Source organism: Panthera pardus, unplaced genomic scaffold (assembly GCF_024362965.1).
Source record: "Panthera pardus isolate Hobbes unplaced genomic scaffold, ASM2436296v1 HiC_scaffold_1, whole genome shotgun sequence".
NCBI lineage: Eukaryota > Metazoa > Chordata > Mammalia > Carnivora > Felidae > Panthera > Panthera pardus.
Window position 1 is genome coordinate 27,490,178 of NW_026526654.1, and position 15,843 is coordinate 27,506,020.

A 15,843-nucleotide genomic window follows, 5' to 3' on the forward strand; every position below is an offset into this window, starting at 1 on the left:
CTAAACAAGGGTCTAGTAAATTGTGTTGTATGTAATGAGGTGATTGTATAGGTGGTTAAAGTCATTGCAAATTACTATCTTCCCAAAATGATAATCACACAGTATCAACTTAGTAAGCATACACATGTTTAGATTCATCAGTCACGATCCTAGGAATGAAGGCGAGGTTTAGCATGCTATGGGGACAGCTAGAAGGAACTGTGTATGTCAAGTGAGAGGTAGGAATAACACAGGTAGTAAACACTGAGCATTCAGAGAAGTCCATCTTGACTAAGACACTTGGGGAAACACTAAAGAAGTTAGAGCTTGTGTTAGCCCTTGAAGTATTACGGAAAGAATAGGTCCTAGATGACGTAGTTAACGCAAACTCCAGAGCAAAGGATGACATCCCAGCAGGAGAAATGGCAAAGGCATATGAATGACACACACAGGGAAGAATAACTAGGTTTCTATTTGCAAAGAGCACAAATGGGGAAAAGTAGGAGATAGGAGGTCACACCCTGAACATTCCATACTCTCTCCACTTAAGACTTTCCTCTGAGCAATTTGTTTGTTTAAATAAAAGTCATAATAAAGTGGTCTCAGAGACTTTTCAACAAACATTTTCATATGTTTAATATAATTTTTCTTCCCTCTATTTGAGCAGACTATCACAACTATCCATATGAACCGTCTGTAATTTTCTACAGCAATGGAATCTCTTTGAAAAGATGAAAGGAGATTCCACTGTTGACAATATGGCGACACAAAAGAATTTTCAAGGAATATCCAGCTTTACCCCAAATTTTGCATACACAATGACCAGTTCATAAAAGTGGATCAAACAATTCTTAACTAGATCCTTCCAATTAAATGATAAAATTGTGGGGGGCACCTGGGTGGTACAGTCAGTTGAGTGTCTGACTCTTGATCTCTGCTCAGGAGATGGTGTGCATTGATGGTGCAGAGCCTGCTTGGGATTCTGTCTCTCTTCCTGTCTGCCCCTACCCTGCTGTACACATGCTCGCTCTTGCTCTCTCTTTCAAAATAAATAAATAAACTTAAAAAAAAATGTAAACAGAAATGATGGAACTTTTTCATATTGATAATATCAATTGGACATGACAAAAATAATGATATTAATAAATCTTTTTTATTTTAAAACAACCTTGAACCCACTTCTTCAGGCAGAAATAGAAGGTACAGAGTTATGCATTCCAGTATACATTAGACACTGTCAATATGTGCCAATAACCAGTGGTAGAAGGAAACCAAGCCCACAAATCTATTAATGTGTAATAATATTTTTTACTTAGGAGGAATTGAGTAAAATATAAATATTAAGCTTTTCTTAACTCCTCTATAGCACTATTATATTTTTCTTCAAAATATTTCAAGCAGATTGCACATGTGGCTGCTTTATTAATGTACGATTAACAATAATGAGTAATATGAACACATAAATAGACAAATGCATGTTTATCATTCAGGCATTGTTTTAAATACTTCCTTTGTAGTCTGTCACTTTATTCACATGATAATCATTTGTTGTGGTCATGAGAATGTGCCTATAGACCTCAAAGTACTGGAAGTTTAATTGCTTAAAGGTACATGGGCTTTGCTCTGAAATCTATTTCTGCATCTGCCCCCAACCAGTGACTGAGTGCAGCAGAGCTAATAAGCAGGGCCATCACTAGAAGACACAGGGCTCCTCTGGTGACCAAGTTTGTCTCAGGATTCCCTGAAACCCTTGTTAACCTTTCTTAGGCTGCACTACATGGTAGAATGCTTTCACTCAACCTTTTTGCCATCCCCTTCACTCTGGGTCATACATGCTTCATGACTAACAGCTTTTCCAGCTTTACTCAGTGTCCACCCCATTTACTCCGATAGATACTTCCCTTAATAAATCCTCTTGTGTTTAATCCCTTTTTGGCATCTGCTTCTTGGAGAACCCAGATTAATACATCATATAATTTTTATACTGTAAGTATTCCTACTCTATAGATTGAGGATCTAGGATCTGAATAGGTTAAGTAACTTTCCCAAAGGCAACATTTTGTTAAGTGTGCAGCAAGGGTATGAATCCAGGGAACATGAGGTCCAAAATACAATCACTCAAAAATTATTAATCAAAACTCCTGAAATCAACTAAGATAAATTGGGATACAATTAGCTTGGTGCAAAGTGCTTGTTTGTTTGTTTTGATCCTTTCTTTTTTTTTTTTTTTCTGTAACTACAGCATTTTCAAAAGTTTTACTATTTATAATTAGGAAAGAATGTACTATTTTCCTCAAAGATCCCAAAGAACAGTTGTATATTACCAGCTGGTGGGGTGAAAAGAAACTAATAGACTTCAAGTGTGCTTTAAGATTTTCCTGTTTGGGGGCACCTGGCTGGCTCAGTCAGTTAAGCATCTGACTTCGGCTCAGGTCATGATCTCACAGTTTGTGAGTTCGAGCCCTGCATCGGGCTCTGTGTTAACAGCTTGGAGCCTGGAGCCTGCTTCAGGATCTGTCTCCTCTCTCTCTTTACCCTTCCTCTGCTCATGCTGTATCTGTCTCTCTCTGTCTCAAAAATAAAAAAAAAAATTTTTTTAATTAAAAAAATATTTTCCTATTTCTCTAGAAACACAGACAAAGTGAGTAATGGAAAGTTAGTCTTGTATCTTAATTTTAAATACAGTAAATTCTTGAACAACACACGTTTGGACTTCCCTCAGTCCACTAATACATAAATTTTGTTTTTCAATAAATACAATATTATAAATATATTTTTGCTTCCTAATTATTTTCTTAATAACATTTTTATTTTCTTTTCTCTAGCTTACTTTACTGTAAGTATAGTTAGTATGTAATACATATAATATACAAAATATGTGTTAATTGACTGCTTATGTTATTGGTAAGGCTTCTGGTCGACAGTAGGCTATTTGTAGTTTGGGGGAAGTCAAAAGTCATATGTTGATTTTTGATTATGCTCATAACCCCCACATTCTTCAATGATCAACTGTAAACTGTTACTTGGTTTATGGTTCGTGGGTTCAAGCCCTGCATCAGGCTCTGGACTGATGGCTTGGAGCCTGGAGTCTGCTTTACATTCTGTGTCTCCCTCTCTCTCTGCCCCTCTCCCACTTATGCTCTGTCTCTCTTTCAAAAATAAACATTAAAAAAAAGATGTAGGAATGTCATGTTACTTTAATCTGAAGAATATCTCATTTTTTATTCTTAACTGTCACTGTTGATAACACAGATAAATGTTATCACAAATACAATCGATCAAGAATCTCATTCCAAACTAGTGTCTTATAGAATAGTTCAGGATCACTATTCTTATTTATTATTTAAATAAGGAAAAAGTCTGCAGCAGGACATTTAAGATACTTCAAGTGAAATATAAGTTTTAAAAATAAGTTCTTCTTTTCTGTTTTTGTAAGGTTAAGGAGAACCACAATGCAATAGCTGTTCATACATACCAGAATGGTTTAAATGAAAAATACAGATGATACCAGGGGGAACTGGAGCCTCTTCTGGTGGTGAGAGTATAAACCAATGTAAACCACTACTTGACATGTATTTTAAAGCTAACATATCCCGTGGCCCAGGGGATATACTCAACAATGTTTACCAAAAGACAGGTATAAGAACACTCAGGGAAGTACTACTCAAAATAGCCCCAAACTGGACACAATCTCAATGTTCACAAACATTAACATGGGAAAATAAATGGTCATATATATAAATATAAATATATAAATATATATATTTATATAATGATATATGATACAGCAATGAGAATGAATGAATGACAACTATACTCAAAATCTTATATAAGCTAAATGTGGAATGAAAAAAGCAAGATATGGAACATATTCTATCACCCCATCTATAAAAGTTTAAAAATGAGTCAATAATGTTCTAAATCACCATAACTGCTACTCTAGAAGATACGGTCTAGAAGGCTGAAGGGGCTCCCTGGAGTTCTAGTAATATGTTTCTTGATTTGGGACCTGGTTACATAACAATGCTCATTTTGTATAAATAAAACAAAAACAAAAACAAAAAACACCGAATTGTAGAGTTAAGGTTTGAATATTTTACTAAATGCATGTATTTTCAACCTAAATAAAACACATCAAAAACCTCCTTGCTCTTTTTTCCTTAATATGTATACAATAGACAAATTGTCTCTGAACCATGTATAAATAAAAGATCCACGCAGGTATTTTTAACATGGTCTAAATGGTGGTGTCATCACTAAATTAGTAATTTAGGAGCCTAGATTGATATAAAAACTTACTCCCTGCAGCCTTGCCTTTGTATGCAAAAATATGGTTTCTAAATAAATAAATATTTTTCTAACAAAGAGTTTGAGTTTTTTATTATGAAATTTTAATAAATCATTAATCACATTTTCCTTCTAATGTACAAGTAATGGATAAAACATTTCAAGGATCCCTATAGAGGTTTCTCAACTTGAAAAATTGCTTGCATTTCAACTAGAAAAAGGGAATAAAACACACATCCACCAAAAAGGCCAATTTTTTGTTAGAGAAGTAGCAGACCCACCATCTGTGCTGATTTCTTCTAAGCAGGTCTGGTAACGTATGACAGCAACTTAATAGGGATACTCACTCCCCAAGTAAAACTTGCTTTTCATTAAAATGGAAAAAAGGCAAGCACTGACGTTATTTACATTCTATAAAGATGTTTTAAAATGATGATTAACAAGATTCCAATTCTCTATGTGTTCAACATATGAAATATTAAAAAGAAGTGTTATTAAATCTACACACAGTATGTCATTAAGAAATCATTTCTCCAGACTCTACCAACATTTCTTATTTGAAATTCATGTCATGCCCTACTAGTTGGTATTAATTTTACTTTATTTAGAACACAGAATTTGTTTCAGATGCACATCAAAAGTATGGTATTTTGATGTGTGCTCACATAATTTCTGGGGGACAAATATTTGGAATCTGACCCTGGAATGCATTACAAATCACTTCAAGTGGTCTGAGAAGTCTTTGATAACTTCACTGGGTCAGGACATAAGAACTTCAAAATTTATATGAAATGAGAAAAACACTTGATCAGGGACTTTCTCTTTTTAACATGTCACCATCTTTGTTAGAGTTTTAAGACTGAGAATGGGGACCATGTTGGTGGTGGTGGTGGTGGTGGTTTAGCAATAACAGTAGTAATAGGTGTTTTGTTTGTTTGCTTGTTTGCTACTTTTTTTGTATGCCTGGTTAGGTGATTGTATATTAAAATTCCTTCAATTTCCAGAGTTTTGAGTCTCCTAAAATCTAGGAGGCAAAACACTGTGTGTCTTTGGCTCTGGTAACTATGTTGCCATCCTGGGTAAAAAAGTCTGGGAAGAACATTACATGTATTCATCAATGAACCTCTTCTTTGACAACAAATTGTCCTTTCAAATCATTTCTGGGCCTCCCTTCCTGGTTCTGGCAGCAAATGTGAAAGTAAGTAGCACTGGTATTTTTGTGTGTAAATTTTCGTCAAATATTTGGGTGACACTGAATACCACTGCTGACTGCTGCTTTATGTACAGGCAGCTTCTGTATAGCACTTTTCTTCTACAGTGAAGGTCTTAATCTTTGAAATCTCAGAACGAAAAGAAGTCATATGATTGATTTTATGTGTCAGGTTTATGGGGCTAACCTTTCATGGTAGGTAAGAGGCTTACAGGGGATTTAGAAAATAGAGACATCTGTAGAATCAATTCAAAATGATTAAACCTTTTGTGATTGCACTATCTCATTTCAATTGCTGAGCCACAAACTATTTATAAGTTAATCTCTACCATTTATTTGGCTTTATAATTATAGATAATGTCTAAATTTGAGATCTATGTTTCTGAACCTAAATAATGAAGTCAAAATAAATATATATCTTAGAGACCTTATTGTGTTATCATTACTTATAGGTAATTAATTTCCTGATGCAGATATTGTATTTCTGATACCTTATGGATAACAATCGTTAACATTATTTTAATAAGGCAACGTCATGCTTTGTATAGTAGCCAACGAAGAATGTTTATCAGATCCCTGCCATAAATAAAATACGAACATGTTTAGAAAAAGCAAGAAAGTAAGAACTCATTAAAGAATGGATATCAATCAATCTTCCGCCTAACTCCAGTCGGCAAGGCATGTATTTGTGCTTGTCAGTTTAGCCAGGTAATCACAGGTTTCAAGATATTTTGTAAGATAAGCAGCTGTGTGAACTTGCAAAATATTTGCACATGAGAAACCAGTGACTATACATGCAAAACCAGTGGTGTTCTGAAGGCTATCACTTCGACAAATGTTGACTACCTGATAAAAATTGTATTAAAAGCAAACTTCCCCCCATGTAAAAAAAATAGTACATTCCTTACATGATTTCTTTTCTCCTAACCCCTCCCTAATCTTACCAAGAAAAGATCAATATCTTAATTATAGCAAAAGCTCTGTTTTTATGGTTTAAAATTTTTGACTTAAAAATTCAAAGCAAGTATTAATAAACCTTTGGTTTGTTTAATTATCCTCACTTTCTTCAAGGTAACTGTCAAATTTAAAATGATCACTTCTAACTACCATCAATTGCACATACTGTTATATGAATTATGAAATGTTATACTAACTTCTGTTTCCCAGGCACACATTTCAAAATTAAATTCTTCTTAGTAAGAGACAAGCTATCTTTCATGGATTTATGATAGCTGATAATCATCATTTTGTACTGATTTTCTGTCTCCCTTCGCTGTTTGCTATCAATATATGAAAGTAAAATGTTATTATCTGAGTACTAATAAATTAAATACTATTAGAGCCAAAAAAATGACGTGAAATTGTTTAGGGTATAAATTTCATTTAACCAAACTTGTATTAGACATCACTAAATCCTAAAAGTTCCCAGAATCTTACACAGCCCGTTCTGGTATTTTTTAAATGTAATTGACACCAACATTAATTAAATTTCAGATATAAAACTATCAACTGCATCATAAATACTTTAAAATTAGGCGCAAGATACAATAATCTAAGACTACCAACGTATCATCCAAATGAAACACTTAGGTACTTCTTACTAATAGATACCATAATAAAATCAGAGAGAAAGAACCTCTGAATCTCAGACTATACTAGGTTACTAGTACCACCACTAGGCTCCTAGGGCCACCGTATTCACCCCACTACACAGAGTATTAGAAAGAAACTGGAAGCTACCTGCATGAAAACAAATTTCCCCTTGAACTTTAATTAATCAATAGACTTTACATTTAAACCTCTATCCTTGCAGTCATAATCTATTTTATTCTAGGGAAATTTTATTTGCTACAAAATAATATTTATATTTCTCAAATACAGCTCTCAAATTACAGCTTGGGTTTTTTCATTACAAGTCAGTTATCCTTAAGGAAAATAATCACCTTTGGAAATTTTTAGTACCTGGTATCTAGCATTTCCTGTAATCTAAATGATTTTCATCTTACTAGCAAAAGTAAACAATGCTATTGATAATTTCCTGTGTTCCAAATTCATACAAACAGGAAATAGAATCTTAAAATATGATTTGTTCTCCTCTTAAGCAGCAGCCCAACCACCTGCCCTGAATGTAAACTTTCCCTGAAAGCTATGAAGGGCTAGTTTATCATGAAGGTGTTGACGGTTGATTCTTTGGGGACCCATATAAGCACACAGAATAAATTTTAATCATACTTAATGCTAATGTGGTAGCAAGGCTGTGACAATATTCAAATGTGACTAATTTCATTGAATTAGCTGTACCCAGTAAGCTAAACTTCATTGCTTAAATCTACATAAATGCCTCAAAAGAAATAATTAAGCTCATCTCCTTTCTATTTATTTTTTTGTTGATGCTTAAGAGTGAAAAGATTTTAACCGAGATCTTTTGTCTGCTTGGTTTTTGTTTTTATTTAGCAATCAGTTCTCCTGTTTTATCACCATAAGACTGTGTGGGTACTTAGCAGGTTGCTGAAGACAGCACTCTGCTTTCAAAAAGAAATACACCTTTTCCAGGAATATAGTACTTGGCATTCAGCTCTTGGCCTATAGCCTAATAGATCTGTTGTCTGTCTTTAGTGACAGTCACATAAATTTAAAGCTGGAGAGGACCTTAGAGGTCATCTAGTCCAACTGAACCATGTTTTAAAACAAATGAAGAGGTATGTTTATTTCATCATTTTGCACCTATGTACTGTATATTTCCAGAAAAGCCTTTGAGACAGCTTAAAATAAAAGGCATAGACACTATAAAACAAGGGCACAATGACAGAATAATGAAGAGAGGCAGATGACAATTATAAAAGAAGACCTAGTAAAGAGACACTACACTTCAGCCTAAAACTTAGCCCTAAGCCTCTTGATGGTAAAGGCTAAAAGGAAACCCAGAATTCAAATAGCTCTTATTAGTTAATGAAAGTGGTATTTGCAAATGTCAACAGCCACTTTTGTTTTTTGTTTTGTTTTGTTTTGTTTTGTTTTGTTTTGCTTTGCTTTGCTTTTGGTATCCCTAAACTCTCAAGCACAGCACTTGAGTCCTTAAGTAACAGACAATGAACAATACAACCAAAATTATCTTCAATAGCAATTTCAAAGGTTCCAAAGAGATAGGTACACAAGATCCTTTTTTAAATGAATCTTTGTTAAGAGCTGTCCGTGTGATATTAGATTTTAGTTCTGAACAAGTATTTCTCCTGGGGCTTGGTTATCTGACTTGGTAAAAATTTAGCCTTGGAGAACTTAGAAGAGCAGATGGTTAATATTTCCCTGAATTTACTTTTGTTTTTAATTGATATTTAATTTCACCACTCACAAGGAATATATTCTCTGGATAATGTATTGAAGCACCATAAACAAAGACTCTCAAGGTCAAAGGGACTTGAGATAGATCAGAAAGCAGAGGTCTGGTCTGAAGAGCTGCATGCATGGTCTCTACTGTACTACACGGCAAATAGGAACACGACAAGCAATTTACCAATAAATAAACACCAATGAGAGGGGAAGAGTGGTTGTAATGGCACGACACATTTTAACTGACAGTTAAATGTTTTCTAATAGATTTATACATCCTACATTTAATGGGATCATTTTCTTTTCTCTTCCATCACTTTTCAAAACATGTAGCTTGTTGCTTTGTAGAGGAAATTATTTGGTAGATTCAATTTCCAAAGTTTAAAACAGGCCCATCATCAATGTTCTATGAATTGGATGGTCTTGACGTTTTGATGGTCTTGAATGTATTGGACGGTTCATATATTTTTGGATAGGGATGGGAGCCTGTCAAGGAGGTCAAAAAGTCTGCATTTTGTAGCTCTTATTATGAACACTTCTCGTCTGCTCTTATCTTAGGCATAATCGCACAAATTAGTTAGGAATTAATAAAAGCCAGGCATAATCACAAGAACTAAATGGATAAAAATGTTTATATATACTTTATTTGTATTTTCAATAGCAAGAACTTGGAGTTCTGGGCCCATGGAAGAGATTTCAAGTTTTGAAGATTTGTAAATAGCCATTCTTAACAAAAATAACCCAGCAATAATTAGTATTTAGAAAGCAATTAGAATTGGAGCCTAACACGTCAGTTTTAATCTCCAGTTTCAATCTTGTCACTGAGGCCAACTTGAAGTTCTGTCCAACAATTCTATTTTGTGGTCTGTTGAATCTCAAAATACAAATCGATAGGTTTCAAATCATAGTTATTATGAAGAGCAAGGAGGAGGTGAAGGTGGGGAAATAACTAAGCTTTTTGTCCATACTTCATCTTAACTAGACCATAGCCAACTTTCTGTTATCACACAGTCCTGAGAAAACAGTCCACTTGCATAACAGAATTTAATGTGTCCACTTGCATATATGAGAAAATTTCTCCTCCAGCTATTTTTTGGCAAACTCAGTTGTGCTGTGCAGAAAACAGCTGGACTTAGTTCCACAGACAGAACTATACATGCCCAGGGACTTTTAGATCCCCAACAACTGTATATACCCCAGAAACACATTTGGCTGACTCACTATATGAAAAATATGCATACACAGAATACAGGACATTTCTGATAGCCTCCAGAGTCCAAATAGAAGGGGTATTTCTGGCCCAGATGACTTAGAGATTCCACACCTTTGGGAAAATGTGGCCAATCTCTCCCTCACTCTCTTTACTTCCCTTCCTCCTATCTTTTCTCAGTCACTTAAATGATTTCTGCCACATCTCTCAGGGTTTACACACTCCATCCTCCCTGCCTGGAAAGTTCTGTACCTTTAGACCCTTTCCTCAGTCAGCTGCACTAAACATCAAAAAGATTTTTGCAGTAATGATTCATTTAAGGATTTTGAGATTACCCTGAATTATCTGGGTGAGCCCCAGATGCAATCACCTATATCTCCTTAAATGGCAGACAGAGGGAGATTTCTTTCTAAAGGAAGGAAGAGAAGATGACAGTGGGATCACAAGTCAGGGGTCACAGTGACACAGCCACAAGCCTAGGAACTCCAGAAGTTGGAAGAGGCAAGGGATGGATTCTCCCTAGAGCCATTAGAGGGAGTTTGGTCTGGCCAATAATTTGATGTTGGCCCAGTGATATGAATTTCAGACTTCTGAACTATTAGAGAATACGTTTTTGTGGTTTTAAGTTTCTCAGTGGTAATCTGTTACAGCAGCCACAGGAAACTAATACAACCACCAGCTTGGGTATCTCCTGTGTTATTTGCTCTCACTTCAGCTATTGCTTGCTAATACCTCGTTTTCTGGGATGCATGTATCATCACTGTAATTAAGTCATTAATTCACAAGGATGTGTTTAATGTCTGTAACTCCCTTCTAGACTGTAAATTCTTAAGGTCAACTAGCGTGTCTGTCTTAATCATCCTCTAGTTCCAGGGCTTGGCAACATGTTTGTAATATGAGAGCTCATATCTGTATCAGAGTGAACATAGGACAGATACAAAAGTAAACTAAAAAATCATTTTCAGGCAGTAGTTTATCTTTCCCAGAATTGTTCCTTATAAAAGTGATGAGTCATTTCTAAACATTCCTGAATTTGGTAACAAATTCTAGGAATATGAAGTTCATTTTAATGCTGATTTGATCAAGCTTTAAATAGCTTCTGATAGTCTATAATGGAGTCCGACCCAAGACCCTATTAGTAAAGAGAAAGAAAGAAATTAGGAAAACAGAACAAACAACATGAACAACACCAAACGTTAAAACTGATACTCAATATATGGATTATAAGAACAATTAAGTCATCCTATCCATATTTTATCTCATAAGACAGAAGAATTTCCTCCTTATAAAAACCATATAAGATGGTACTTGGCTCTCCATAGCCTATTCTCTGAGTCACTCTTGCAGCATCCCAGAGAATGTTCCTCTATTGTCCCAGTCCTGTTTCTTGAGGGGCCAGAGACTAGCCACTCCCACATAATTCATAATGTGAAGCCTCCTTAGGAGACAGTAGCTATAATAAAAGAACATGATGCATTAGGGGCCTGCTGGGCCTTGTTCCCTCAAGAAAGCCTTGCTGGGGGGAGGCAGTATGACACAGGTGCTAGAAGCAAATCATTACCTGAGTGATGAGAGCTTAATCACATAAATTTCCCAGAATCATTCTCTCCCTCTGCTGCTTCCCCCACTACCCTAGCATGAAATCAGCCTCTTTTTCTTTTCCCTTCTCTTCCACATGTTACAAATTGCTATTTATTAGTACAATGGAATTTGAATGAAGTTTAGGGAAAAATGGAGAGAGATTATAAAGCAAAACAGGGAACTACTGATAAACAAGTGGCCTGCACTATACCAATAGGCTATTTAAAATTAATGCCCATTCTGATAAAGGGTTAGTATCCAAAATCTATAAAGAACTTATCAAACCCAACACCTCAAAACCAAATAATCCAGCTAAGAAATGGGCAAAAGACATGGATAAACAGTTTTCCGAAGAAGACATCCAGATGGCTAATAGACACATGAAAAATGCTCAATATCAATCAATCATCATCAGGGAAATACAAATCAAAACCATGATGAGATACCACCCCACACCTGTCAGAATGGCTAACATTAACACAAGAAACAACAGGTGTTGACTAGTGTATGGAGAAAGGGGAACCCTCTTACACTGTTGATGGGAATGCAAACTGGTGCAGCTATCCTGGAGAACATTATGAAAGTTCCTCACAAGGTTAAAAATAGAACGACCCTATGATCTAGCAATTGTACTACTAGGTATTCACCCAAAGGATACAAAAATACAGATTCAAAGGGGTACATGCACCCTGACTGTTGTAGCAGCATTATCAACAATATGTAAATTAGGAGAGAGCCAAATGTACATCAACTGATGAATGTATAAAAAGAGATGGTGTATATATAATTTGTGTGTGTGTGTATATATATATATACACACACACACGTATATATATATAGTGTGGTGTATACATATAATATATAACGGAATATATAAATATGTTATATATGTGTATATGTATGGATATATGATATATATACACAGATGGTATATATACATATATAATGTGTATATACATATAAAATGTGATATATGTAAATATATATAATATATATAATGGAATATTACTCAGCCATCAAAAAGAATGAAATTGTGCCATTTGCAACAACATGTATGGAACTTGAGTGTATTATGCTAAGTGAGATAAGCCAGTCAGAGAAAGACAAATAGCATATGATTTCACTCATATGTGGAATTTAAGAAACTAAACAGATGAACATAAGAGAAGGGGGAAAAAAAAGAGAAGGAAGCAAACCTAAGAGACTCTTAATGATAGAGAACAAACTGAGAGTTGATGGAGGGAGGTGGATAGGGAACAGGCTGGATGGGTGATGGGCACTTGTTGTAATGAGTTCTGGCTGTTGAATATAAGTGATGAGTCACTGAATTCTACTCCTGAAACCAATATTGCACTGAATGCTAACTAACTAGGATTTATATAAAAAAACTGAAATAAAAAAATTAATATCCAAATAAATACAGCCTTCCTTTAGAATTCCTCATCAGAAAGCAGTAACATGTATAACCTGTAATAAGTACTCATTTTTATATGAGTACCCCAGTCCCCACTATATGTCCATACTGAGTACGATAACATGTTTGGTACCTTGAAGCAGACAGATTAAACAGGTTTCAACTTAGCCTAGTTGAGCTGTTCCAATAAATGCTTGCTGGCCACTGGGAGGAGTTATGTCTATCAACTTGCTCTCCAGTTTACATCAAAAAGTAGCTCATCTCAAAGGTAAACAAATTAATGGAAAAATGGTTATTATTTTTTGATGTTAGATCCTGATTTTGGATAAACATCACTACCTTCTAGATAAAGAGAGTGGGGAAAATAAAACAGAAAGCACACACACACACACACACACACAAAATTAAAAATCATGCTGTAGAAAAGGGAAAGGGAACATCATGTTCTCATAATAAAGACTCAGGGAGAAGGAATATCCCTTAAAAAGATTTAACTGTGGAACCAGAAGGAATATTTAGAAAATTGCTTTGAAGTACTTAAACTATGAAGAATGTGTAGAAAGGCAAGTCATTTATGAAATAGAACAAAGTTAAAATGACAAAATGGCAAAATGGGAGATGCCTGAGATTAGGAGGTTTATAGGAAAACTAACATGCAGTAGCAGAATTTCCAACCACAAAGAAATACATGGGCAAGAAAACTGATACAGTGAAAAGTTCAAGTGGTAATTGAATCACAGCCCTGGGGGAAAAAGAGAAAGATAAAACAATGACAGAGAAATGGTAGATGGGAATGCCAGAGACTGGAGTTTGAACTCAAAAACAATTTGTGTACCTGAGAAACAAGACCAACTCATTCTGAAACAATAATCAAAACTATAACTGAAACATGAAGACTAAAATGACTAATCAGTTAGTAGAGGCAGTGGTAGGAAAACAATGAAGTGTGACCCATATTTAGATAGAAACTAGCCAAACTCCAGAAATTAAAAAAAAAAAAATGTCCAGGGGCGCCTGGGTGGCTCAGTCAGTTAAGCGTCTGACTTTGGCTCAGGTCATGATCTCACAGTTTGTGAGTTCGAGCCCCACATCGGGCTCTGTGCTGACAGCTCAGAGCCTGGAGCCTCTTCAGATTCTGTCTTTCTCTCTCTCTCTGCCTCTCTCTGGCTCTCAAAAATAAATAAACATTAAAAAAAATTTTAAAAATACATAAAAATTTTAAAAATGTCCATCTTATATATAGACAGAAAACAACAACATTAGCCACAGCAACAACAACAGCAACAAAGAGTCCTTTAAAAATAATTATGTCAGGCTTGCTTTGGACCTTTCTTTTGCTGCATTAACATATTCAAAGACATGGCACTTTTAAGAGGATAAGACTACCAAGAATATACCTATTAGGTTGTCTTTCTCCAGGCTGACTGAGAGATATTCTATACATATTCTACTGATTTATCTTTCTAATAATTACTCAAGGATATATGGGTATATACTGGGGAAAAACAATAAAAATTAAAGTTTTAAGAGCCAGGAAATTGTAAATCCAAAATCCTGAGACAATTGACTCAATTAATTATAAATCTAGGGTGTGTTGGTGGCTCAGTCCATTAAGCATCTGACTATTGATGTCGGCTCAGGTCATGATCTCATGGTACATGGGATCAAGCGCTGAATCAGGCTCTGCAAAGTCAGTGTGTAGCCTGCTTGGGATTCTCTCTCTTCATCTCTCTCTGCTCCTCCCCTGCTCACCCTCTCTCAAAATAAATAAAATAAACTTAAAATATATATTTAAAGTTAATTTTACATATCTTATAATTGTTTGCCACCATAATATTCTTAAAGTAAAACTGGAAGAGAACATAAAATATTTTATAAATGCAATTATATTTCACATTCCAATAGTAGATATTAAGAATTTTAGGGTCAAAGAGAAGGAAAAGCTTTCTATACCCCTCATCTAACACTGTGAGCTCAAGAGAGACCACTAAAAATTCTTTTAGGCTCTAATCAGTGTCCAGACTCACACCACAGATAACCTCTTCCAACCTGATCACTGTAGTCTGGTCCATGCCTATTCCCTCATCTGATGATTACAAAAAACTCTTAACCAGTCTCCCAGCTTCTGCCATTAACCCCCTTCAGCTATTCCTAACACAAGGCCAGAAAGATATTATTAAACATAATTCATATCATGTTACTCCTCTGCTTAAAACCTTTCAATGGAGGCCATCTCAGTTATAAGAAAAGACAGTCTTTACAATGGTCTACGAGACCCTTTCTCCATAATCTGCCTCGTCTCCTTTATTTTTCTATCAGCTACTGATACTCTTCCCTCATTAGGCTCCAACCACACTGGTTTCAAAGATGGTACTCTCAGCCAAGTCCACATGCTTCCGATTCAGGGTCTTGGTACAAGCTACCTTCTCCCCAGAATGCTCTTTCCTCAGAAGAGCATGATCCCTCCCCATCTCTTTCAAGTCTCTCCTTAAATGCCTTGTACCTGATATACAATCGCCATGTCTGGCAGTTTTAAAAATGGCCTCAAAATAGGTTGACACCAAGTGATGGGTCTATGTCCCCTTACCTTGAACCGGAGCATACTTGTGACTGCTACAACCAATAGATTATGGCAAATAATTTTGTGTGACTTCTAAGGCTAGACAGTAAAAACCCACAAAACTTCTCCCTGGTTCCCTCAGAATTCTCAATCCATGGGAACCCAGTTACCATATAAGAAGTTCAACTACCCTGATACCTCCAGGGTGGCAAAGTCACGTGTAGGCTCTCCAATGAAGAGTGCCTCCCAACTGACCCCATCCTTCTAGCCACCCT

General features: G+C 35.5%; 1 protein-coding gene across 1 annotated transcript in view; it reads right to left on the reverse strand.

Annotated features, from left to right (window-relative positions):
- GPC5 (glypican 5) overlaps nt 1-15,843 on the reverse strand; it is a 682,486-nt gene that overhangs the window by 209,769 nt on the left and 456,874 nt on the right. The gene's annotated exons all lie outside the window — the stretch shown is intronic.